Source organism: Alligator mississippiensis, chromosome 3 (genome assembly GCF_030867095.1).
Source record: "Alligator mississippiensis isolate rAllMis1 chromosome 3, rAllMis1, whole genome shotgun sequence".
Classification (NCBI taxonomy): domain Eukaryota; kingdom Metazoa; phylum Chordata; order Crocodylia; family Alligatoridae; genus Alligator; species Alligator mississippiensis.
This window is the reverse complement of record NC_081826.1, coordinates 32,614,565-32,638,870: the sequence shown is the minus strand read 5'-3', so window position 1 is coordinate 32,638,870 and position 24,306 is coordinate 32,614,565. Positions and strand designations below refer to the sequence as shown.

The following is a 24,306-nucleotide window of genomic DNA, read 5'->3' as shown; positions in this document are numbered from 1 at the left end:
ATTAACTTCTGTTCACCTTCCAGGGCCACCTACACCTGGCCACTAGTAGTTGCTGGGCCCCAAAGAGGTTCCAGACCAGTCCTGGAGGGTTCCAGGAGCACTTAAAAGGGGGTGGGGAGGTACAAGGTCCACCAGCCCAGGTCACTCCAGGCCTGGGGCCCACTGTGGGGGAGCAGCACAACCTCTGTGAGGATAAGCAGCCCCCTGGGCTCTGGTCCAAGTTCCAGAGTGGGCAACATTCCACAGTTTTTCTTAATTATGCACATGCAAAGTTTAGCAGCTGCAACGTTTAATTAAGCCAAGGGGCACCATTCTTGCATAAAGCATTCCCACTCGAAAAGTTTGGCAGCTTCAATATTTGATTAAAATGAGGCACATCTCTTCCTCACATTTTCCCACACCCCCAGTGTCTGCCTCTGGGGGAGTGCAACAGGGAGACAATTCATGGCCCCTGTTATGTATGGGAATGCAGTGTTTGCCAGGCTCTCCACTTCCCAATATTGAGCCCTGTGCAGAGTCCACACCCCACTAGAAGACCTACCTCAAGCCACCCAGGATCAGGTCTCCTCCAGGGGCACCAGCCAGGATTCTGAAGTAAAGCAGACCCATCATGGTGGGGAAGACCCTTAGCTCCACCTGGCAGTCAGAGTATGCAGCTGGGGGTGAAACCTGAAGTGACTAAGCTCCAGAAGCAGGGGATTTCCTGTCTATAGCAGACCAGTTGGCATCAGGAGTGGGACCTGATTGGACCACATAGAAGCAGGCTTTTTTAAATTAGAAGCTCAGGGATTCAGTTCTCCCTGAAGAGGGGAGAAGGGGAATCATCTCTGGAATCAGAGTGGTGCATGCCTGTGTGGAGACACAGGACTAAACTGAGCAGCAAGTAGATGAAACCATTGAACAGAAGGCTTAAGAGGACCTAAGATGAATGCTGCAGCAAGATGGGTCAATGACATGCCCTCACCTGAGTTTGGCTGAGGGGGTCACCCTTGGAGGACTGCAAGAAGAAAAGGGGGTGAGACCCAGAACACACAGGTCAGATTGCTGGGGATAACTTGTGACCCTTGATTTGAGGATTATGGGTGAAAGATGCTGATTGCACAGACAAGGATGGTGAGGATAGGGTAAAGGGGAGGTCAGAGCCCTTTGAAGTGGACCCATCAGGGTAACAAAGCTGCAGTCCTCATTATATGAATATTAACCAACTTCCCATTTCTTTTCCAACAAGGCATGGCAGTTGAGTGTGAGGAAGCAGGCTGCACTTCAGGACCTAAGGACAGAAATATGAGCTGCCCATTCACAGGGAGGTTGGGAAGGAGAGGGTAAGGGGGCAGTGCTTAGGTAGCCTTGGTTGTTGGTTCTGGTGCCCATGAGGCAGGATCAAAGGAGGTCATGGCAAGACACCCATGACCTGATGCCAGGGCATGGGAACTTAAAGCCCTCTGATCCTACTAATCCGGGGATGGTACCCAATCCACATGGATGAGGAGGCTGTTGGCCACCACTTCATGGATCTGGACAGCCTGCTGCAGTGTGGGGCCAGGGCCACACATATCAGTGAGGGGTTCACCCTCTCCCCTGTCCCTGCACCATGTGTGCTTATGGTGCCATGCCCATTCCGTATTTGAAGTGCTCTTCCAGTGGTCCCCAAAGGGTATCATGAACCAGAGCAGGAGGGAGTAGACCGGGCCCAAATGAGGATTGGTATAGCAATGACATTGCTGATGAAAAAATCAGGCACCCCAGGAGTGTAGCACCAGCTCTCCATCACCCCAAAGAAAGGGGAGTCGCGCAAGAGATGGTCATCATCCTCATCAGCTGCATGAAAGTTGGTGGCCCAGTCATGCCCCGAATGCCTGGGTTCTGTGTCTATGTGTGTGGTGTTTCCTGGGTTCTGTGTGCATATGACTGTGCGTGCATGTGCCTGGATGGAACCCAGGCATCACACGCACACACTACACCCTAAACCCAGGCATCTAGGGCACATACACACACAAAACCAAGCCATCCAGGGCATGCATACACACACATGGACACAAAACTTCAGGAAAGCCGACTTTGACAAGCTCAGAAGGCTTGTCAGTGAGGCCCTAAGGGACTGTGACCACAGGGAGAGGGGAGTTCAAGAAGAGTGGTTGCTCCTCAAGGGAGCAATCCTCAATGCACAAACTAAGTCTATTCCATCTCGGAGGAAAGGCAGCAAGAGGGCACAGCAGCCCCCCTGGCTCTCCAGGGGCCTAGCAGACCTCCTGAGTCTAAAAAGAAAGGCCTACAAAGGATGGAGGATGGGAGTCACCTCCAAGGAGGATTATTCTGCACTGGTCCGGCCCTGTAGGGAGCTGACCAGGAAAGCCAAGGCTGCAACTGAACTCCAGCTAGCTTTGAGCATCAAGGACAATAAAAAGTCCTTTTTCAGATATGTGGGGAGCCGGAGGAAAAGCAGGGGCAACGTTGGACCCCTGCTGAACCAGATGGGACAACTGACAACTGACACCCAGGAAAAAGCCAACTTATTAAATAGGTACTTTGTGTCAGTCTTTCATCAGCCCCATGGGCCGCCCATGACCGCTACAGGGCCGGGAAGTCTGGGTGAGGGTGATCCCCTGCCCTCCATTAATGCTGACTTCATGAAGGAACATCTTGAGAAGCTGGATACCTTCAAGTCAGCCGGCCCTGACAATCTTCACCCCAGGGTACTCAAGGAGCTGGCGAGCATCATAGCCCAGCCTCTAGCGCATCTTTGAAAACTCTTGGTGCTCTGGTGTAGTGCCCAAAGACTGGAAGAAGGCCAATGTGGTGCCTATCTTCAAGAAAGGGAGGAAAGTGGATCCGGCTAACTATAGGTCCATCAGCCTGACTTCTATCCCAGGGAAGATCTTAGAAAAGTTTATTAAGGAGGCCATCCTTAATGGACTGGCTGACGCGAACATCTTAAGGGATAGCCAGCACGGGTTTGTTGCGGGTAAGTCTTGCTTGACCAATCTCATTTCCTTCTATGACCAAGTGACCTATCACCTGGACAAGGGAGATGAGATTGATGTTATATATCTTGACTTCAAAAAAGCCTTCGATCTGGTGTCCCATGATCATCTCTTGGAGAAACTGGCCAATTGTCGCCTTGGGTCCTCCACGATTCACTGGCTGGAAAATTGGCTCCAGGGTCGGACCCAGAGGGTAGTAATTGATGGAAGTCACTCACTGTGGTGTCCTGTGACCAGTGGGGTCCCCCAGGGCTCTGTCCTTGGATCCATACTGTTCAGCATCTTCATTAATGATGTGGACACTGGAGTCAGAAGCGGACTGGCCAAGTTCGCAGATGACACCAAACTTTGGGGTAAAGCATCCACACCAGAAGACAGGCGGATGATCCAGGCTGACCTGAACAGGCTCAGCAAGTGGGCAGATGAGAATCTGATGGTGTTCAACGCCGATAAATGCAAGGTTCTCCAATTTGGGAAAAAAACCCGCATCATCCTTATAGGCTTGGCAGTGCTATGTTGGCTAGCACTATGGAAGAAAGAGACTTGGGGGTCATCATTGACCACAAGATGAACATGAGCCTGCAATGCGATGCTGCGGCTAGTAAAGCGACCAAAACGCTGGCTTGCATCCATAGATGCTTCTCAAGCAAATCCCGGGACGTCATTCTCCCCCTGTACTCGGCCTTAGTGAGGCCGCAGCTGGAGTACTGTGTCCAGTTTTGGGCTCCACAATTCAAAAAGGATGTGGAGAAGCTTGAGAGAGTCCAGAGAAGAGCCACGCGCATGATCAGAGGTCAGGGAAGCAGACCCTACGATGACAGGCTGAGAGCCCTGGGGCTCTTTAGCCTGAAAAAGCGCAGGCTCAGGAGTGATCTAATGGCCACCTCCAAGTTTATCAGGGGTGACCACCAGTATCTGGGGGAACGTTTGTTCACCAGAGCGCCCCAAGGGATGACAAGGTTGAATGGTCACAAACTACTACAAGATCATTTCAGGCTGGACATAAGGAAGAATTTCTTTACTGTCCGAGTCCCCAAGGTCTGGAACAGCCTGCCACCGGAGGTTGTTCAAGCGCCTACATTGAACACCTTCAAGATGAAACTGGATGCTTATCTTGCTGGGATCCTATGACCCCAACTGACTTCCTGCCCTTTGGCGGAGGGCTGGACTCGATGATCTTCCGAGGTCCCTTCCAGCCCTAATGTCTATGAAATCTATGAAAAACCCAGGTCCCTGGGACACACCACACACCCAAACACACATACACACAAAACACAGGTCCCTGGGACACCCCCCCCACACACACACGGACACAGAACCTAGCTGTCTGGGGCACACAGGCACACATGCATAGAAAACCCAGGTCTCTGACACACCCACTTGACGGGCACAGGGTGTACTGGGTGGTCACATACAGGATGGCCAGATAATGGCTCGTGGTTATGAGGATGCATGCCATAATGAGCCACTGCAGCATCAGGTCCAGGTAGGTGGAAATGATGTCCCCACTAGCCAACCGGGGTGGCTTGGCTATTTGCCTGTGCTTGGGAGTCTTTGGCAGCCCAAGGAGCCCATGGGCGTCTGAGAGCTGCCCCCCCCCCCCCCGCTGAGCTCAGGCCATGCAGGCAGGCTATAAAATAAGGAGCTTCAATGCACCCCCATCCTCCAGCACAGGCTGGGCAAACCCCAGACCTGAGTTCCCTCCCCTTCTTTCACCCCCTCCCATCCTGCAGGCAGCGCCAGAGCTATGGGGGGGGGAGGGCGAGGGGGGAGGCTGCAGACAGGCAGCCTCTCTCTGCTGGATTGGCTTCAAACTGGAGCTTGATCCTCCCAAAGTGGAGCTTGACCAAACAGCGAACATCTTTTGGGTTGAGATGGGGAGATGCTCTACATCTGTCAGTACCCAGAATTAAAATAGGATGCACAAAAAGCAATAGGAGAAAAATATTGTTTCAGTGACAGTAATTTTCACTGTGACCAAGAGAGCAAGTAATGTTTCAGATAGAATTGTGATTTTTATTCTATTGGTGGCATTCTTTTAAAACCAGAAACACCTAATTCTTCAAGTAAAAATTCAACTTTAAAAATGAATTATCAGCTCTATAAAATATGCTCTTTTCTTCTTAAAAAAACAAAAACTACACCCACACCCATACACAGACACTCAATATAGACATAATGGAAAGAGGAAGTTCCACTGAAACACTTAATACCAAACTTGAGATAACGGTCATGAGGAAATAGTTTTGTCATGAGGAAAAAAAGATGCCAGGGTAGATCCATGAATCTTTGCTAAACTGCTTGAAAACTGAATTCTATCATAGATCAATTAGAAGAGAAAATTGGAAAAGACCTGAGATAAACAAACATTTTAAAGAAGTAAAAGGTATCATTCTACCCAGACTCCTAGGCTCAGTACACAGATGTGATGCTACTAGGCCAGTGGGATTACAGTGGGACTTCTGATATTTAAATTATGCATGTGATTATGCTTAGCATTTTAGAGAATTATGATAATAAACTGCTATAAATCAAACCCCACAAGATGTTTAAATAACTTTAAAAACACACAAATGGAAAAAGGGACAAAAGAAAGTTTGTTGTGGTCACATATATTCTGAGCTCATTTCAGTAAACTGGTCGCAGTGACTCATGTTTTAGGAGGTAACGGCAGCAACACCTGCCTGCCCTACTGTCCATAAGAATGAGTGGTCAATTGTGCTGACTGCTAGGGCTGTGCAAAATTTCGATGGATGTTTCATTTTGAAGCTGCTTCAATGTGTTTTGAGCTTGAAACAGCTAAATTGAAATGAAACAAAAGCTTCAAAACAGGTTCAAAATGAAACGAGGGCAGTCAAAACATTTTGAAACTTTTGAAAAGTTTCAAGGTTCGAAGCTAGGCTTGCTGCAACTAAACAGAATCTAGGGAGATGGAAGGGGAAGGGGGGGGAGGTAGGACTGCTCTGATATTGACATGTGTAGCTGGCCAGTGACTGTGATCCTTCCCTGAGGTCCAATCCCAGTGTTCTGGCAGAGGGATGGAAGAACAGCATAAAAAGTCACACATGTCATGAGTGGGCTTCTGGTACACTCTCACTGCCCAACTTGGGTTCACCAAAGACAACCTCCCCCAGGTCACTGTCACAGCCTATGTGCTGCATAACATCTGTGAAGGCTGTGGGGAGCTCTTCTGCAAGGCCTGGGAGGGGGAGATATGGTAGGCAGAAGATGCCTAGTAGTGGAAGCACCACCTGTGGCAGCAGTGACAGTGGCAGGCCCCGCCCCCACTAAGTCACCAGGAGAGCCGTGCACTCTCCAGAAGGGGCTAGGACATCAAGTGCAGGAGGCTTTAGATAACCACCTCCTCCAGCACTCCCCACTCTAGCCCACCTGCACTAGCACCCACGGCCCCCACCACCCATCCCCAGCATCACTCCCACTACAACATATGTCAGAAGAACAAATCTTTATTTCCCTTGCATGAAAAAGAGCTCCCCTCCCACCTTCCTCCCCAACCTCAGCCTCTGCTGTTCCTCTGTGGGTCTAGAGGCCACAGTGAATGCAGCAGGCAGGGGTTCACCTAGAGGTGACAGCAGCCAGTGCTCCTCCAGTGCAGGTGGCTCCCATTTTTGCAGGCAGAGTCCGGGCCCAGCAGGGCTGATGTGTGGTCCTGGCACCACTCCAGACAGCTCTAGCTCCACACCCACATGGAGCCGGGGCAAGTAGCAGGCCTGGTCCTAGGCAGGGGGGATGGGTGGCAGGGTACCTGAGATTGGGCTGGACCAGGGGCTTCTGGCTGGTGGAGGTGTCACAGGACCTCCTCCCAGGCCCAGGTGAGGACCTGCTGCTGAGCAGCAGGTGACGGCCAGAGGCTGTCAGGGCCTAGGGTCAGGGGCGGGGGGAGGGTCCAGCATCCAGTTGTTGTTTCCCATGGCCTCCACTGCCTGGCCCAGTATGGCATGCTGTTCCCACATACCTGGAGCTGCCCGTGCTCCAGGGCCAGGAGCTTAGCCTGGAAACCCTGTTCTGCCTGGTCCTGCACCTCTTTGTGCCAGTACCTTACCTCCTTGCACCAGTCCCCCACCTCCTCAGCCGCTCCAGGAGTCGGGTCCTGTCCTGGGTCCTCCTCTGGTGGATCCAGAAAATCTGCAAGGCCCTGGCTGTGAGTGGCAGTGACCTGGAGGCTGTATCCTGGATGCCAGGGGCAGCCTCTCCCCCACATGCAGCTGCAGACCCTGTAGAGCCATGAGACATTTCAGAGGTAAGATGTTTTGGCCAGGGAGGTTGTGTTGCCCAGCCTCAGATTGGGGGTTGGGCATGCATGAGTGCCCAGGGACCATGGTAAGTCAGGTGGGCAGGCCTGGGCCCAGGCGGCCACTGGCCAAAATCCCATCACCGCTCACTCCCCTGGGGCTAGTGGGCCACTGGGGCTATTGGGCCACTGGGTGCTGGCCACAAGCAACCTGCCTTCCCTGGCCAGTTTCCAGGGCAGGACTGGCTAGGCTTCTGGCAGCACCTGCTGCCATGGCTCCAGACCCCACTCCAGCTCCTCTCCTCCTGCACACCAGCCACTGCCCTGTGCTGCTGCCCAGCCCAAAATGCCCAGGCTCAGGAGGTGTGGGGATCCCAGATGCCTGGGATGAGGAGATGTCTGCACCCCCACCTTCCCTGCAAGGGGCCTCCAAGGGAGGCTTCCTGGGGTCAGCCCTCTGGTACACCAATGCAGCACCCTGATCATGCCCCTGATGCATGTCACAGGTGATGTGTGAGAAGATGTTTGTGTGGACTGACGGGTGCCTAACACACTATTTCCTGCTGCTGCTGCTGGTCATGGTGCCCTAGGTGCACCTACACACCTGGTATGGGACCCTAAGCTACAACAGTGCATGGGGCAGGCCCAGACAGCCCCATGACCTCCACTGCTGCCTGGAAGGCTACCTGTGGCTGTTCTACATGTCCCTGCCCACCACAGCCAAGGAGGAGGCTGCTGCTGGCATCAACACATTGCTTGACATGTGAGAGACCTATGCCTGCATAGTGTGGGCTCAGGAGCTGCTCAATAAAGTTCTGCACTGTCTCCCACCTCCCTGTGGTCTGGAGGGTGGGAACCCAGGGAGCTGGGGCCAGGGCAGGGGCAGGGGCAGGGAGGGCCCTCCCCACAATGCGGGCCTTACCACATTGTTGGTGCTAGCATGGCTGGCAGCTCCGCTTGGACCTGGCTGGTGGCAATGGCATCTGGCTCCAGATGGTGTCCTCCAATAAAGGGGTGTGGCATGCAGGCACCCAGATGTCTCCTCCCCACCCCCCCAGAAGAAGCTGGTGCTGCTGGTGGCTGGTGGTGTCTTGGCTATCAATGCCTTGTGGCCAGCCCTGGGGCTGTGGAACTGGTGAGACAGGTGCTGGCCAGGTCTTCCTGAGCTGCTGGTGGAAACTGCAGCTAGGGAACTCAGTGGGACGGGACAATGGGCAACAGAGGTGCCAGGCCCGGGGAGGGGGCAGGTCAAACAGGCTGCCTGTACTGTTAAAGACATCACAGCTGGGGTTAAGGGTTTTTAAGGGTAGATATGCATGGTTACTGAGCAGTAAACACTAGGGCTATGCGAAACATCTGTGTTTCATTTCGGATTTGGCATTTTGAAGGGACAGTGTTTCATTTCGGTGTTTCATATGGCTGTCTGAAATGCCTGTATTTTATTTCATTTCAGATTTGGCACTTTAGAAGAACAGTGATTCGTTTCAGTATTTTGAATCATTGTCCTGTTTTGTTTTGGCCAAAACTGTTTCAGAGATGTTTTGGAATTTCAACGGTGTTTTGGCCATAGGCTATAATAGGGAATCACAAAACTGCCTATAACTCCGTCATTTCTTGCCTGATTCAGATTAAACTTGCAGGCATAGTAACTCCTTCTGAGGACATGAAGTTTGCCAAGCTTCAAGGAGATAGGTGAAGGGTTTCTGGGAAACTGCACCTCAAAATGTTTGTGACGGTCTAGCTGTTACTGACTTAGCCCAAGGGCTTTGAAGGGGTAAAAGATGGCTGGAGGGCTTGGGATTCCTTTTCCTCACCAATCTGGTAATGATTTTACCCAGGGGTTTTGAAGGGGTAAAAGATGATTGGAGGATATGGATTCCCTTTCCTCACCCATCAGGCCCCAGAGACTCACCCTCCATGTCCCCTGATTGGCCCCTTGGGTCACTTGGAAGGGGATAAAAGGGGCAGCACAGCTGACTCAGGGGAGACCAGTGAGGGACCCCAAGGAAGGAGTTTCAAAGAGCTGGCAAAGAGCTGAGCCAGAGGGGCGGGAGCAGTTGCCCCAGAAGAGCCTGCAGGAGTGGGACCTGCAGGCAGCAGTTGGACCCTCAGCAGCGCGGTATGCAGCCAGCAGGAGAGGCTCCCCACTGGGCTCCAGGATTGCCTATGAGAGGCTGCAGCCAGCAGGAGAGGCTCCCCAGACCTAGCAAAGATCTGAGCAGTGACCTGAGAGGTTCCCAGCTCTGCTACCAGCTCCTCCAATAAGAGGCCAGGCAGCTCAACAGGGGGCCAGGGTTCCTGGAAGGTCAAGACCCCTAGCAGTTTAGCACAGTACCAGCACTGGTGGCTGTGTGATAGAGTTTCTGTCTACCATGCAGGGGATTTAAGTTCAAGTTCCAGCTGGGGTGAATAAACTAACAGGGAAAAATTCCTGTTGCAGTGCAAAGGGGCCATTGTGTTTTCCCACTTTCTCCCCCTCCAGGTACCTAGGCCCTATATTCCTTGTCATTTGACATTTTGTGCCTTTTATATTTCACCAACCAGTACTGTTTGTTCCGCTGGTTTTGTTTTATATTTTGTTAACCCTGTCTTTTGTCAACTGGATGACTATGTCTATGATTGTAAGTGTGTAAGCTTTGTTGAATCCTGCCCCCTTGGGGCATTGTAGTGTCCTCTATACCCCCTAGTTTATACTGGTTATGTTCCCAGTACTGTTCTCGCATTAAAAGGTATATGGTCAAGTCCCCATTTGGTGGTCTGGCTCTGCTCTATAGGGGGAGGAGAGTCCCTACACCTCCCACAGTGCTTGTGCACCTGCTTTGATCCTTTCAATTGGAGAGGGGGTCACCCTTGGAGTACCACCCAACTTACATGTTCAAAGCAAAACTCGTGACATGTGTGAGTGTGAAGGCAGAGTGGGGTGAAAATTTCAGGTATGGTAGATCCTAGTGAGGCCATAAGGCCTGCCTACTTTCAAGGACATAGGTGCAGGGATTTTTGTAAAACCGCACCTCAAACTGTTGAAAGCAAAACTAAACTAGTATCACTTGCCAGCAGTGACAGCATGCTGTCATCCCACACACAGATCCAGGGGCCTGTGCCCCCCCAGGAGGGCTGTGACAGACTCCTCCCAGGGGTGTGGGACCCTGGATCTGTGTGCAAGATGACAGGAGGCTGCCAGTGCCAGCTAAGGCCAATGCCAGCACATGAGTGCCCAGCACAGCCTACATTGAGGACCGGGAAGAACCCAGTGCTGGCGCTGGCCTCAGCTGGCAGCAGCAGCTTGCTGCCATCCAGTGCACAGATCCAGAGGCACACATCTCCTGGGAGGGCTGAGGGGCTGTGCCAAGCTCCACCCGGGGGATGCGGGCCCCTGGATCTGGATGTGGGATGACAGCATGCTGCCACTGCTGGCTGGGGCCAGTGCCAGCACCCAAGTCTGGCACAGCCCCACAGCCCTTGCAGCATAAGTGGACCCCTAGGTCTGTGTGTGGGATGACAGCATGCTGCTGCTGGCTGTGGCTAGTGCTAGCACTGGGTTCTTCCTGGTGCTCATCACGGGCTGCACTGGGAAGACTTGGGTGCTAGCAGTGGCCCCAGCTGGCAGCAGCAGCATGTTGTCATCTGTATGCTCCACAGCTGGTGAGTGTGGAGTTTAAAAAAAAATAAATAAAAAGCCCCACATTCACCAGCTGCGGAAGTGGCATTTGGGAACTCTGGGTGCTTGTGGCAGAGCACATGCACACAGTACAGGACAGCAGGGGGCAATGGGGATGCCCCCCACCCCCCAGCAACAACATCACACGGGTGCAGCACAGCTTAGCAGGGCACCATGGGGCTGAGAGGTGCCAGGCTCTGGCTGACTACTGGAGCCACCCCAGGTCCCAGACAGTGTGCAGTGCCCTGCTGAGCCACGCTTCACCTACACCATGGGGCAGTGACCGTGTGGGTGCCAGGCAGGGGTGGGGGGAGCAAGCCACACTGCCCACCACTGCCCCATGCTGCATGGGAGGGCTCTGCCATGAGTGCCCTGAGGTCCCCCAATAGCTTCTGCTGCAGCCGCCATGGCGCTTTTTTTTTGTTTTTGATTTGTTTTTTACAAGCCCCACAGTCACCAGGTGCAGCAGCAGCAATCAGGGGCCTCTGGCCACTCGTGGCAGAGTCCCCCTGTGTAGCATGGGGCAGTGGGAGGCAATGGAGATTGCCGCCCCCCCCCCCCCCCCCCCGGCCTGGCATGTGCACGGCCGCTGCCCCATGGTGCAGGTGCAGCACTGCTCGGCAGGGCACTGCACATTGTCTGGGAGCAGTCAGCTGGAGCTTCTGGTTTGATCCCTAGCTCTCTGATCATTCCCCCAGCTCTTCCCAGGGGGTACAGCCCCCTGATCTGCCCATGGGGTTTCAGCAGGCTGCCGCTGCCAGCTGGGGAAATAGCCCAGAGCCGCCACCATCCGCAGCTGGCAGCGGCAGCCTGCTTTCATCCCACATCATCTGGAGGCCTGTGTCCCCTGGGAAGAGTTGGGGGAAGCAATCAGAGAGCTGGAGGAAAGATGGGGAATTGAACCAGGAACTGGGGGAATGTTCAAGGACCTGAACATTCCCCCAGTTCCTGGTTCAATTCCCCAGCACTGCAGTTGGAAGAGATCTCAGGGGGAAAGATCATTGTCAGTGGCCAGCTACAGATGTCAATATCAGAGCAGTCCTTTCCTCTCCCTCCCTCTTTCCATGAAACCTGCCTCCAAAACATCTGAATCATTTTGGAAAATTTCCAAAACACTTCGGATGGCCAGTTTCATTTCAGAGCTGTTTCAGAGCCTTGCGTTTCATTTCAGATTCAGTGTTTTGACCGTTGAAACGTCCAGATGCAAAACTAAACAAAACGGCCACCAAAATTTCGCACAGCCCTATTAAACACATCTCATGTAGATGCAGCCTCACTATGCTCTCAGACTTCACTTGTATACTGGAGGCAAAATGAAGAGCCACAAGAACTAAGAAGAAAATCACACCACTAGAAATATTATTTTTGCTAAATTTTCATATTGCAAAATTAGTTGGGGTAATAATCCTGTTAGTTTTTTCTGACATTAATGCCTTGTCAAGGTATAATTATGTTGCATCAAAAAGAAAAAATGTTAGATGTCTGAGATAAGTAATAGAAACTTAATAATCACTCTAGTTTCTTGTTCCCCTGCCAATCTCCATGTAAATGATGACAGTCTGTTTCACTTTTCCTTGGTGAGAAAGATATGTTATTCTAATGTCACAGAGCATAGCTGCCTGTTCTATTAACATCTGATGACAAAATATTAGTTTGACATTCCAGTATAGCATTTATCCTAATCTGACAGCAAAGCAACATTAGCTTAACATTGCATTACCCTAATATGACTATTTTTCATTTTACACTGTATCTGTTTACCAAACCATCATTCCTATTGGAAAATTAAAAACATAAAATGGCCTTTAGCCCTCAATGCTGTTTGAATTCCCCAGACTCCTTTAAAAGTCAATATTGACATCCTTAATACATTATTACAGAACTTTGTGTCATGGCAACAAGAGGTAATACATTTGTTTTATGTTTGAAATTTGCCATGGTCATTTCTACAATAATAGCTATTTTACTTATGAATAAACCATTGCTGAATATCTTTTGTAATTTCCAGTCATCTTGCTGGAGTTAATAAGGCAAGAAGAACTGGATGGATGCCTAAAAAGGATAATATAACCTCAATATGCATGCAATATGTATGCAAGACAGTGTAATGATAAGTGAAGCATACAAGGAGCATGGCATGAAATAGAAACCTCGAAAAGTTTTCACTTTCCAAAATATCCGATCAGGAGTGAAATTTCTGCTATAGAAGCTAGAGCAGATGCACATGGTAGATTATGTTGACGGCTACCAATTTTTGATAAAAAACTAAATAGAAATATACTTGAATCATTAAGGGTCTAATTCAGAAACTGAACTGAAAGGGGGAAAATGTTCCTAGGACACTGATATTAAGTACAATTGAACTGTTATTACTGATTAATCAGATTTTGAAAAGAAATATTGACATTCTAGTCAAACTACAAGATGCAACTTTGTACACCATTAAACTTTGTTCCCTTAACACTGCCAAACTCCTTTAAGGTAATGAGTATTTTTCCATGGAAATAAATGAGGCCTGCAATGGCCCCCTCACAGCTTTGAAGAGGTCAAGATTCCTAAATGAACAAAACAGATTGTTGCTAAGAAAAAGATAAGTATGTTATTGTACATGCTGTACTTGTGTAGCAGAATATGATTGTGATTGTGCCAGGATATTTATCACTTTAAAAAGTCGCACAAAAAATCTTTAAAATTAGCATTTAGCTGCAATATAGAAAATAAAACCAAATTCTGATACATCTCTTCACATTGTGCTGTATTTTCCTGCTCTGAAAGTTTCCCATTTCAAGTAGATCATTGATGCTAAAGTATAGCTCTGCCTAAAATTTATGAGAATCTGTCGTAGAATTCATGAATAGAATATATCATAAGGGTGCCATAGTATGTCTATAAATATGGTAAACAGTGGGTGCATCTACACATGCATTTGCCTGAGCTTGGTTTACTTGGGTGTAAACTACACTGGAGTAAGTGTTCCTGGGCAGGTGTCTATATATGCAGAGGCTAGGGAGCAGATTTGCTGCTCTCAGCTCCAAACTTAATGCAGCCCTGCTGCCCCCATGGGGAGCTCCAGGCTCTGGTTGCAGCTGCCAGGAGCCAGAATCCCTCTTCAAAAGCCAGCCCCAATCACTACTCTCTGGCCAGCCACTTCCCTGCCCAGGAGCAACATGCCCAGTGCAGGGGCCATACATGGCACCTCTCTTTTTGCCTACTCTGCCTACCCACGCTATAGCTGCTCCAGCCCCTTCCCCTGGCAGTGACAATCAGTGCCTTGGGCTCCTGCTGGCTGCTGTGCTGGCCCTGCTGGCCTGCCACACCAATCGCCGCTTAGCCCATGACCTTCTCACCCCACCTGGCTCCCCCCCACCCTGCAGTAATTGCCTGCCTGGCTGCAATATGCTATCCCAGACCCACCACCACACAGCTGCCACCAGCAGAGATGCCAATGAAGGGCTTCAGGATTCCACCGCCAGGACTGCAAGCAACCTCCTGGGCCTCCAGCCCCACCACCTCTGGGTCCACAGCGCCAGCCAGGACTAGTGGTGGCATGTTGTCCAGCATGCCTGGGACAACAAGAAGTGGCCGGACACCTTCCACATGACCCAGGCCACCTTCTGGGACCTTGTAGAGAAGCTCCAGCCCCACCTGGAATGGCAGGACATAGGCATGCAGCCAACCCTCCCCATGGACACCCAGCTGGCCCTCTCCCTGCTCAAAGTGGCCACACCTACCAGCATCTGGCTAGTCAGCCACCTGTTTGGTATGGGAAGGCCACCACTGGGGAGGACATCCTGTCTCCCATCTCCCTGTGTGCTATGGGGTGAAAACCTGGGGGCCTGGGGAGCATGGCTGGGCCAGGTGGGGAGTGGGGGAAGGGTCCAAGATAGGGGTAGGAAGGCTCTTCCCTCCAGGGAGGGGCTTACCATGTGGGTGGGGCTTGAATACCTGCCAGCTTGGGTTGTTCCCTGTAGGTGGCAAGAATGTGTGGCTCCTGGTGGTGTTCTGGGGCACAGAGGCCCCCTCTGGGAAGGACCTGGAGCTGCTGCCAGCTGGTGTTACCATGGCCAGCTTGGCCTAATGAGCAAGGCTGATCCAATGGAGCTGGTGAGGCAGGTGCTGGCCTGGGCTTCCAGAGCTGCTCAATGACACTGGGGGAAGGGAGCACAGTTGTGGGATGGGCTACTGGTGGGTTGAGGGGCCCTCTCCCAGTGACGCATCACCATGGGTATCAGGCCTCAGTGGAGGTTCAGGCAGGTCACCCCTGCTCGAATAAAAGGTATGGCTGCAGCCATGGTCCTGTGGCACAAGGATGTCATCCAGTTGATGCATAAAGGGCATGGACTTGTGGGCAGTCCCCAATGGCTGGTTTTGGTCAGTGACCATGATCCACTGTCCCTGCAGGGTATTGATCTTTATGCAGCACTGGCACACAGACTGCTTGTGCCCACACTCCTGCATGCAGCCTGACAGCCTTTCATAAATGTGCACTTTGGAGCATCTGCTCCATGCAAACTAGCTGAGGACCTCCGCCTCACCACACAGTACTGCAAGGTCCACAGTCTCCTCTTGGGACCAGTTGGGGCCCTGGGAAGCAATGTGTGGCATCGTGAGCCAGCATGGCTCTTGTAACAGCTCACTGGTCCTCTGTTTAGCAGTCCCAAGTGCTGGTGAGCCTTGACAGCTGGCTGCACCACCCAGCATGGGGGCATGATATGGGACAGGCAGGGGCACAGGGCTGCAGTGCCAAGTACCAGATGCAGGGTCCATGCAGGCTGCTGCAGGTAGCCTGGTGCCAACTGAAACTGGATCCAATGGCCAGAAGCTGGCTGCAGGTGACCCAGAGCTGTCCCTAGGACAGTGTGGGGCCCAGGGGAAATCAGCCTGTGCAAGGCCCCTTTAACATTGCGTGGGGCCCATGGGACTCCAGCAAAGGGAGGGCATGAGCTGGGGCATAATTAAGAAAAACCTAAAACTAACCTATCACAATCAGTGTCGCACTGCCTACATTCTGAAATTCACCTTCCTGGACTTCCTTGCAGCAAACTCTGCTATCAGATCGTGGTAATCCAGATTTGATGTTACTTCCTTCTCAATGGACAGACTGGCAAATCCAACCAGCCTCTCTTGAGACATAGTTGTCCTTAGGTAGTTCTTAATCATTTTTAATTTGGAAAAGCTTTGCTCCCCTGAAGCCACTGTGGCTGGGATTCTCAGCAAAATCCTGCATGCAATTGCTGTCTTTGGGAAGGTACCATCAAGTGATTTAAGAAACTGAAGGGATTGAAGTACAGTACTTGTTCTTTAAGGGATGAATTTTCATAACACCTGATGCTCTGAGAAAAGGTCCACACTGTCGATATCATGAGATTCTCCATCAGACAACACAGTGGCCAAATCCATGCACTGCTTTGTCATGTCATCTTCTGTCATTTCTCTGAGTTCCTTCACATCATACAAAAACCCAAAATTGTCAGCATACCCTTGCATTTGTTCAAATAGTGTTATCAGTGACACGAGAGCCTGATCCACGATGACCAGAAAGTAATTGGTTTCAACACTTTCTTGGGTGAATTCTCCAGCTCCTCCTTACCTGTCTTTCATGTCAAATGTCATTCTCTGAATTTAGGTTCAACATCCATTTCAGATGCTATTTCTGTTGCTATTCTTGTCTCAGGCAAATCCAGTGTTCCTGTATTTTTGCAAAAAAAAAATCAATTAGTCCTTTGATATGTGCGATAGCCACATCAAGCTGCATTTCCCTGAATTGAAGTGTCTTACTCACAGTGTTTACAGCTAACATGATGTCATACCACACAACCACTGCAAACATAAATTCAAAATTTTGAAGTTCACAATTGGCCAAGGACTCAGCCTCACTTTTAACTTCTGAGTGGTTGCTTCCTTCAGCAACTTGAAGCAAAGTGTTCCTGATATCACTAGTCTTGTAGCGACTTGCTTTTACACTCTCTACTCGATACTCCCACCTAGTGTCTGACAAAAGCTTTGGTATTAGAGAGGGAGCATGCATTCACAATATTTGCCATCTGTTAGTTGAAGCTGCAAATACATTGTAAATTCACTGTACAGCTCCAAAACATGTCATGGCTTTTGAACTACATTTCACCATATCTCCCAATACCAGATTTAAGTTGCAGCAGCAACATGGAGTGAAAAAGGCTCGGTGGTTGAGTTGAAGGATGTGTGCCTGTACTCCTTGTTTCTGGCCCTTCATATTTGCCCTATTGTTGTATCCCTGAGCCCTACAATTACTAATATGGAGGCCAACTCCATCCAGCGCAGCTATGAGAGAATCTGACAGTCCTTGCCCACTTTTGTTTTGAACCAAAAGAAAGTAAATAAAATTCTCCCTTACCTTCACTTCTTCAGAAGTCACATCAACATAAAGCACAAAGGACAACAGCTCTTGATGACTCAGATTAGGGGTACAGTCAAAAATAACTGCAAAGTATTTCACAGTCTTCACCTTCTCAAGATTTTTTTCTTCACCTGCAATGTCATCATCGAGATTAGCTCATTTTGAATACAAGGCCCAAGATAATGTTCATGGATTTCTTCATTTTTAGTGTGTCAGACATGTTCTTGCATCATAGGATCGAATGTAGCTATCATCTCAATTAATCCCAGAAAGTTGCCATTGCTATGCTCGTAAGGCCTTGCATTTGTTCCACGAAACGCTATGGTATACACATCAAGGTACTGCACAACTGCTATAATGTGTCAATACTGATTGCCAATGTTTCTTTTCTTTGTTTATTTCTTGTACTGTGCACTCATCTATTGTCTTCATTGCAAAAAAATCTCTTTATTTCAATCCATTTTGTTGAGCTTACAATATGCTCATTGGATAATTCATGAGATTGTAATCTGTCACTGAGATGTTTCTGTTGCCCTGTGGGGTCAGGCCAACTCTCAGGATCTCAATATTGCACTGTTAGACAGGAGGGTGTGACACAATTGCACATATACAAACATGCAAATCAATTAGGTGCATACACACACACACTACCAACTCAGGCACATACACATCCAAACCAGCCTAGGCACATGCGTACCTATCACCAATTCAAGCACATACACTATACACCCCAAAAGTTAGACAAAAATCAATTGTCCATACCCGCACACTCAGTACACATACACAGATCACTAATTCATATATCATCCACACAATGACACACACACTATATATATATATACACACACACACTTACCAGTTCACACACATACAACCCACCTACACATACACACAAGTAAGTTCCTAACTTGGATGGTACAGTATGTATGTCTGTGCTTGGGGCGCCAGGATACTTGGGGGAAGGTTAAGATGAGAGAGAGTTAAAGTGTGTGGAGTGAAAGTTGCCAGAACCAGGATTCAGACTGGTGGACTAGAGGGAAGCTGTCTGAGAAACTGAGGCTTGGGTTTACTTAAGGTCAAGTGGCCCCAGGGTTATTTGAGGTCACTAGTGCAAAGGGAAAAGCCTGGTGGCAAGGAGGAGACAGCCAGGAAAGAAAGAGAGACAGAAACCTGGGAGCTTGGGGCTGGAAACTGAGGCAGACAGCTGAGATATGGGGCGGGGGTGGGCAGATAAGTGGTGGCAAGGAAGAAACAGTCAGGAAACAGACAAAAACCCAACTCAGGGTTTCAAAATAATAGGTTTATTAAACAGACAACACACTACACAGCCCCATGAAGTTATTGGTTCACACACACACAAGCACTCACAATGGCAGCAGGAAAAAGAGACTCAGTGGAAGGGATGGATCCAGGTAGGGAAGAGAAACAGAGTCCAAGACCTTGGTTGAAGAGGGGATGTGGGTGACAGCAAAAACCTGGAAAGGGGTCTTTGTCCAGTAGGTGTTGTCCAGAGGGGGGTCACCGGCAGGGCCTCTTGGTGGATAGGTGGTGTGGCAGACTACCTCTGATCTCCTATGGGAGGGCCGGGCCAGGCAATGTAAGTCCTGTCCCAGAGGGTTCCAGGTGTTATTACTGAGTATGTGCAGCCTGGCGCAATGGTGGGTTGCTTCATCTTTTGTTTCTTGAATGCTGAGGATGGTTCCAAGGGCTGGGTCGTTGGTCCAGGTATTGGTGTTGATGGTTTGGTCAGTCAGAGGGAGCTATTTTTAGACCTACTGCCATTGTCTCTCAAGCACTCCCATTCATCCCCATTCATTCAGGAACCAAGTTACATAGGAGGGGTAGTATGAGTCATAGGTTACACAACCTGGCATGGGGATAAGATGGAGGCTTGACATGACAGTGCGATGCTGCGGCTAATAAAGCAACCAAAACACTGGCTTGCATCCATAGATGCCTCTCAAGCAAATCCCAGGACGTCATTCTCCCCTTGTACTCAGCCTTGGTGAGGCCACAGCTGAAGTACTGCATCCAGTTTTGGGCCACACAATTTAAAAAGGATGTGGAGAAGCTTGAGAGAGTCCAGAGAAGAGCCACACGCATGATCAGAGGTCAGGAAAACAGACCTTATGATGACAGGCTGAGATCTATGAGGCTCTATAGCCTGGAAAAGCGCAGGCTCAGGGGTGATCTGATGGCCACCTATAAGTTTATCAGGGGTGACCATCAGTATCTGGGAGAATGTTTGTTCACCAGAGTGCCCCAAGGGATGACGAGGTTAAACTGTTATAAGCTACTGCAAGACCGTTTCAGGCTGGACATAAGGAAGAATTTCTTTAGTGTCCAAGCCCCCAAGGCCTGGAATAGCCTGTCATCAGAGGTGGTTCAAGCACCTACATTGAACACCTTCAAGAGTAAATTGGATGCTTATCTGGCTGGGATCCTATGACCACTGTTGACTTCCTGCCCTTCAGGCAGGGGGCTGGACTTGATGATCTTCCGAGGTCTCTTCCAGCCCTAATGTCTATGAAATCTATGACTTATGCTAACTTACATATATAGGCCTAAAACAGTAATCACACAATATAAAAGCAGTAAATAAATAAATAAATTTTTAAAAATCAATACAAACATAATAATTATCACTTATAAAACAGTGGATATCTATATCAAAATAGCAGGGTACTTATTTGCAAAGAGAGGGGAGAGAAAAATAAAACTTACTACCTAAAATAAAATGTTAAAGCTTATCCTACATCTTAGCTTACTTATACTTATCTATAGGGAATAGAGAGGAAGAGAAAAAGTCAGAAATGGATGGGGAAGGGGAGGGAATGTATTTTAAAATAAATAAAAAAAGAAAAACTGGGGGTTTTGCTACATTTCCAGGAATTGCAGCCTCCCTTTACTAATTTGCATGCCATTTATGAGCAGTATAATTTGCAGCAGAAGCAAAAAGCTGCATCAGCTTTTTTTTTTTTTTTTTTTTGGAGTATACCAGCCAATTTCTTTCAACCCTTTCTCCATTTGGCAAACTCTGTGTGCATAAGTCTTCTGAAAACTGTTGATTGTCATCATTCTTTGGAAAAACAGTCATTACCAGTTATTTTCACAGGCCCCATCTCCACTAAAATGTCTATTGTTTTGTTGTCGAGGAAATCTGGCCAATTTGCTGGATCATACACATCTTCTTCAGGGGCAATAGTGTTGTCAGATTTTTCTGTGTTAACAGCCTGTGCACATTTTGCGCTATTGTCCTCTTCCTCAGCCTCAATACAATCACTGGAGTCCACTAATTCAGCATTTTCCTCACTAGCCAAAATGCTTTTAGAAACCATAAACTTTTCCAGCAAATCTTTCAGAAACAGAACAGATGAATTCTAGGCCCTTGCCAGACCAAGGGGACACAAGCCTACAGTTCCCAATCCTCCTGGCCCTAAATGGCAAGTTATAAAACAGGCTGAGTGAAGGCACCCTTCACTCCCACTGTGCAAGCTGGAACACATGGCAGCTAAGAGTGAAAAATGTGCAAGGCCAGAAGGCAATGGGTCAAAAGGGACATTGAATCCATAGCCCAATGAGAAGGGCATTGCCATGGGAAGGGATGGTCCTGAGTAATGGTTACTGTTGTCAGGGTTATTTTTGTTTTAAAATCACTGACAGTCTAACATAAAAGATATACACAGTCCTGGAAGCAGATAGTGGAACTTAAGACTCCCTCCATTTCTCTCAGAACGTCTTCGTTCCTGGGCCATAGTCAGACTCCTTTGTGTTTGTTCTTTTGGTCTCTTGAATCTTGTGTTCCTGGCTACCAGCTTCATCAAGAGAGAAGCAGAGTGACAACTCCTGCAGTCTATTCTATAGCCCAATGCTTAGGAACCTCTGTGGGAAGCAGAAAATGTGGGTTCAAATCTTCTCAGATTGACAAGGCCCAAGAACTCACTAAACATGCAGGTATCAGGCACAAAAAGTGAGTACCACAATCACCACTACATCCAAGAGTGGCTTTATGAGGGCTATTTTCTCACTGAAGCCAAGCCTGCTAATGTTAATTAGGTGCATGCTGTGAATACTCAAAGTATCAGAGATTATGGTAGAGTTTAAAAACCTCCCAGAATATGAATACAATAGAAATTATATGACAAAGTTCTTGAACTAAATTAATTCTGAGCATATACACAATCCTAAACTGAGAGGCCTGGGGAATTTTTCAACCTAAGGGTGCAGATAGAAGTGATAGTTTTCAAGCAATCTGAACCTGAAAATGCTCTACAGCTATGACTTAGCACATGACCACAGATGCAAAGCACTTAAAAACATGGCTGATTGTGTGAAAAATTAACTCTGGTTAAATCAAGTATTACATTAAGGCACTGAAAAGCAGAGCAGCTTAGGAAACTTGTGTTCTCTCCAGGGTTATTTTTTCCCTGGGGGGGATGGGGGGGCAGAACCCCTTTGCCTCAGAGGTCCAATGCAGCTCCTCCCAATACTCTAACCAGGGTAGCTGCGGTGGGGCTGTAAGGCAAGGGGCCCCCATTCCCTGGCTCCCCACCCCCTAGCTCTGGCCATTCAGCAGCTGGGGGCTCCCAGAACTGTCAGCCGAGCTGGGGGGTGGCTCAGCACCCTCCTGGGAGGCTGCTGGAGCATCCCCGCCTGCTGTCCTGAGCCGACGCAGGTTGTCTTCAGGGCCCCCCCACCACCACTCAACAGATATTTTGGGTCTGGGAGAGGGGGACTCTAATTTATGGTACCTTATGTAAAGCACCATGAGTTAGAGCAGGGCTCTAACATGTCTGCACCCTATATGGAAATACCTAAAGATTCTAGGAGAATAGGTGATTTTGTCACCACTGGAGTGGGATTGATTTGAATATTTTTTTGGAATTCAGGAAGCTAAATTTCACCAATGTCCTGTTTAAACATCTTTCAAGAACTATTTGTATCTGGCCTCAAGTTCTGCTGCATAGATCTTCTGGGGTCAGCCATAAACTTTCTTATAAACAACATCACAATTCACAGATATGAAGTAAGCACAGCAACTCTAATTGTCACCCAAAGCATACATTATCTTTCATTAGTGATCTCTAAATATAAATCAACATCACAACTAATTTGAAAAATAAATATTGATAACATGTTCACTACACTTAAATTCAAATGCAAGTCTAAGTTTGTCCATAACTGTGCTATAAAATTGATAGTCATATATTTGCCTTGCTAAATCACACACAAAATTATTCTCAAGAAACAGCAATGGCAAGTGCTTTCCTCAATCTGCCATTGTTTCTATATAAACACTTTAATTGATGGCTTCAATGTTGCTTCTTAAAACAAAATATTATGATACTGAAATCAAGATAAAAATACAACATCCATGACAGGTGAGAATTGCAAAAGCACTTACAAAAGGCAGGTACCCCACTCCCATTGGGCATTTAATATCTCCTTGACTTCTTTGTAGAAGGCATAGTAAGAGAAAGAGAAAGCTTAGAAGATTCCAAACAGGACATCTAGTTTAATATAAATTTCATTAGCAACATAAGATATGCCAGTGACCTTGTTCAAATAGCTTTGATTTTTAACCTTCAGCTTAGGCTTAGTATGTTGAACAATAGCTGCAATAATTGTGGAATGACGATACATTTTAAGAACTAAGATACTGATATTAAGCAGGCTTAGTAAGGCATAAGGTTAGCAAATGGGTTTGTTTTATTCATATGTATCAGTAATTCATTCTGCATATAAACCTTGCAGTACATATCTGAAAAAAACATAAGGAGATCGTCTAGGTCACTTAAACAAGATCAAGGACATAACAGTCCTCTTAAACTAATATTTATCAAATCTATTTTTAAATTAACACAATAAATTAAATGCCCAATGAAGAAAATTCTGTAACAGCCTATTTTAGTGTTCCATTGCCCTAATGATTAGAAAGGTTTTCCTAATAAACACCCTAAACCTCATTAATGAAAAATAAACCATTTTTTCCTGTTCTACCTTTCCTAGCCAACAATTGCTCACCATCTTCTTTAACAGTCTTCCAGTGCATAAAAATGTACAACTTGTTCCCCCCTACTTGGTCTTACATATGGACATTCTCTCTCTGTCTTTTTACATTTTTTTTCCGCAATCAACATGTTGTTGATTTTCATGTTTAGTGTGCAATGCAGCACAACTCCTAGATTCTTTCCTGCCATACTACTGCCTGGCCATTTTTTATTTCTGCGTTTTATTGCTGCTTCCTAAGTGTGGCACTTAGCACTAGTCTTCACTGAATGTCATCTTATTGATTTTGGCTAATCTTATCAATATGTCATGCCCATTTTTTGGTATATTTAAGACTTGTTATAAGTTTAACTCCAGTGTGATCTATCCATGACTTATGGTCTATGAAAAACCATTAATGATAACTTCAAAAATATTTTAATCTTTACCCATGGGAATAGTTATGGCACTTCTTCTTCCAAGTAATGACTGAATATATGTGATTGAACCAATGAACTCAACATGAGACAAATCTATTCACCTTAGTCACATAATTGGCCTCTGTGATTTCAAACTGCCTAATTATCTGAGCAAATTGATTTGAATTTGGCCTGATGTAATATACTATTCATTTATGTAACTAAGAATACAGTTTAATTTTGTGTTGATGATTTGATTTCATTATAAAATCAACAAAGAGGCATTCATCAGCTCGCTTACTAAAACGTAATGAAACGTCATATTTAACTCAGTAACTTCTCTGCTGTATACTCCTAATACATATCATGTGTTAAGATCAAGTGAAACAGAATAAGTTATATATTTAACATGAAAATAAGGAATAGCATTTTTAAATGAATATTAGCAAATTACTGGTAAAAAAATGACAGGGGAAGGGTGGCCAGTGGGGACAGAGTCTCACATCCAGCCCCGTGGCCCCCACTCCCTCCAGAGCTGCTTCAGGTCCAACTCCACTCACCCCATCCCCTCTCCCCCCTGGTTCAGGTCCAACCCCAATCCCACCCGATCCCCCTCCCCCTGGTTCAGGTCT

General features: G+C 47.9%; 1 long non-coding RNA gene across 3 annotated transcripts in view; it reads right to left on the bottom strand.

Moving 5' to 3' along the window:
- Positions 1-6,868: 6,868 nt before the first annotated feature.
- The window catches only part of LOC109285188 (uncharacterized), a 125,235-nt gene continuing 107,797 nt past the window's right edge, over positions 6,869-24,306 (bottom strand). For 2 of the 3 annotated variants that reach the window (XR_009460643.1, XR_009460642.1), the window contains exons 3-4: positions 17,265-17,398; positions 15,570-16,580 (exon numbers count right to left, since the gene is read on the bottom strand). This is a non-coding gene — a long non-coding RNA (uncharacterized LOC109285188). Of the gene's footprint in view, positions 7,217-15,569; positions 16,581-17,264; positions 17,399-24,306 lie in introns of those variants that run through there. The other variant, XR_002092846.2, reaches the window with a different exon arrangement.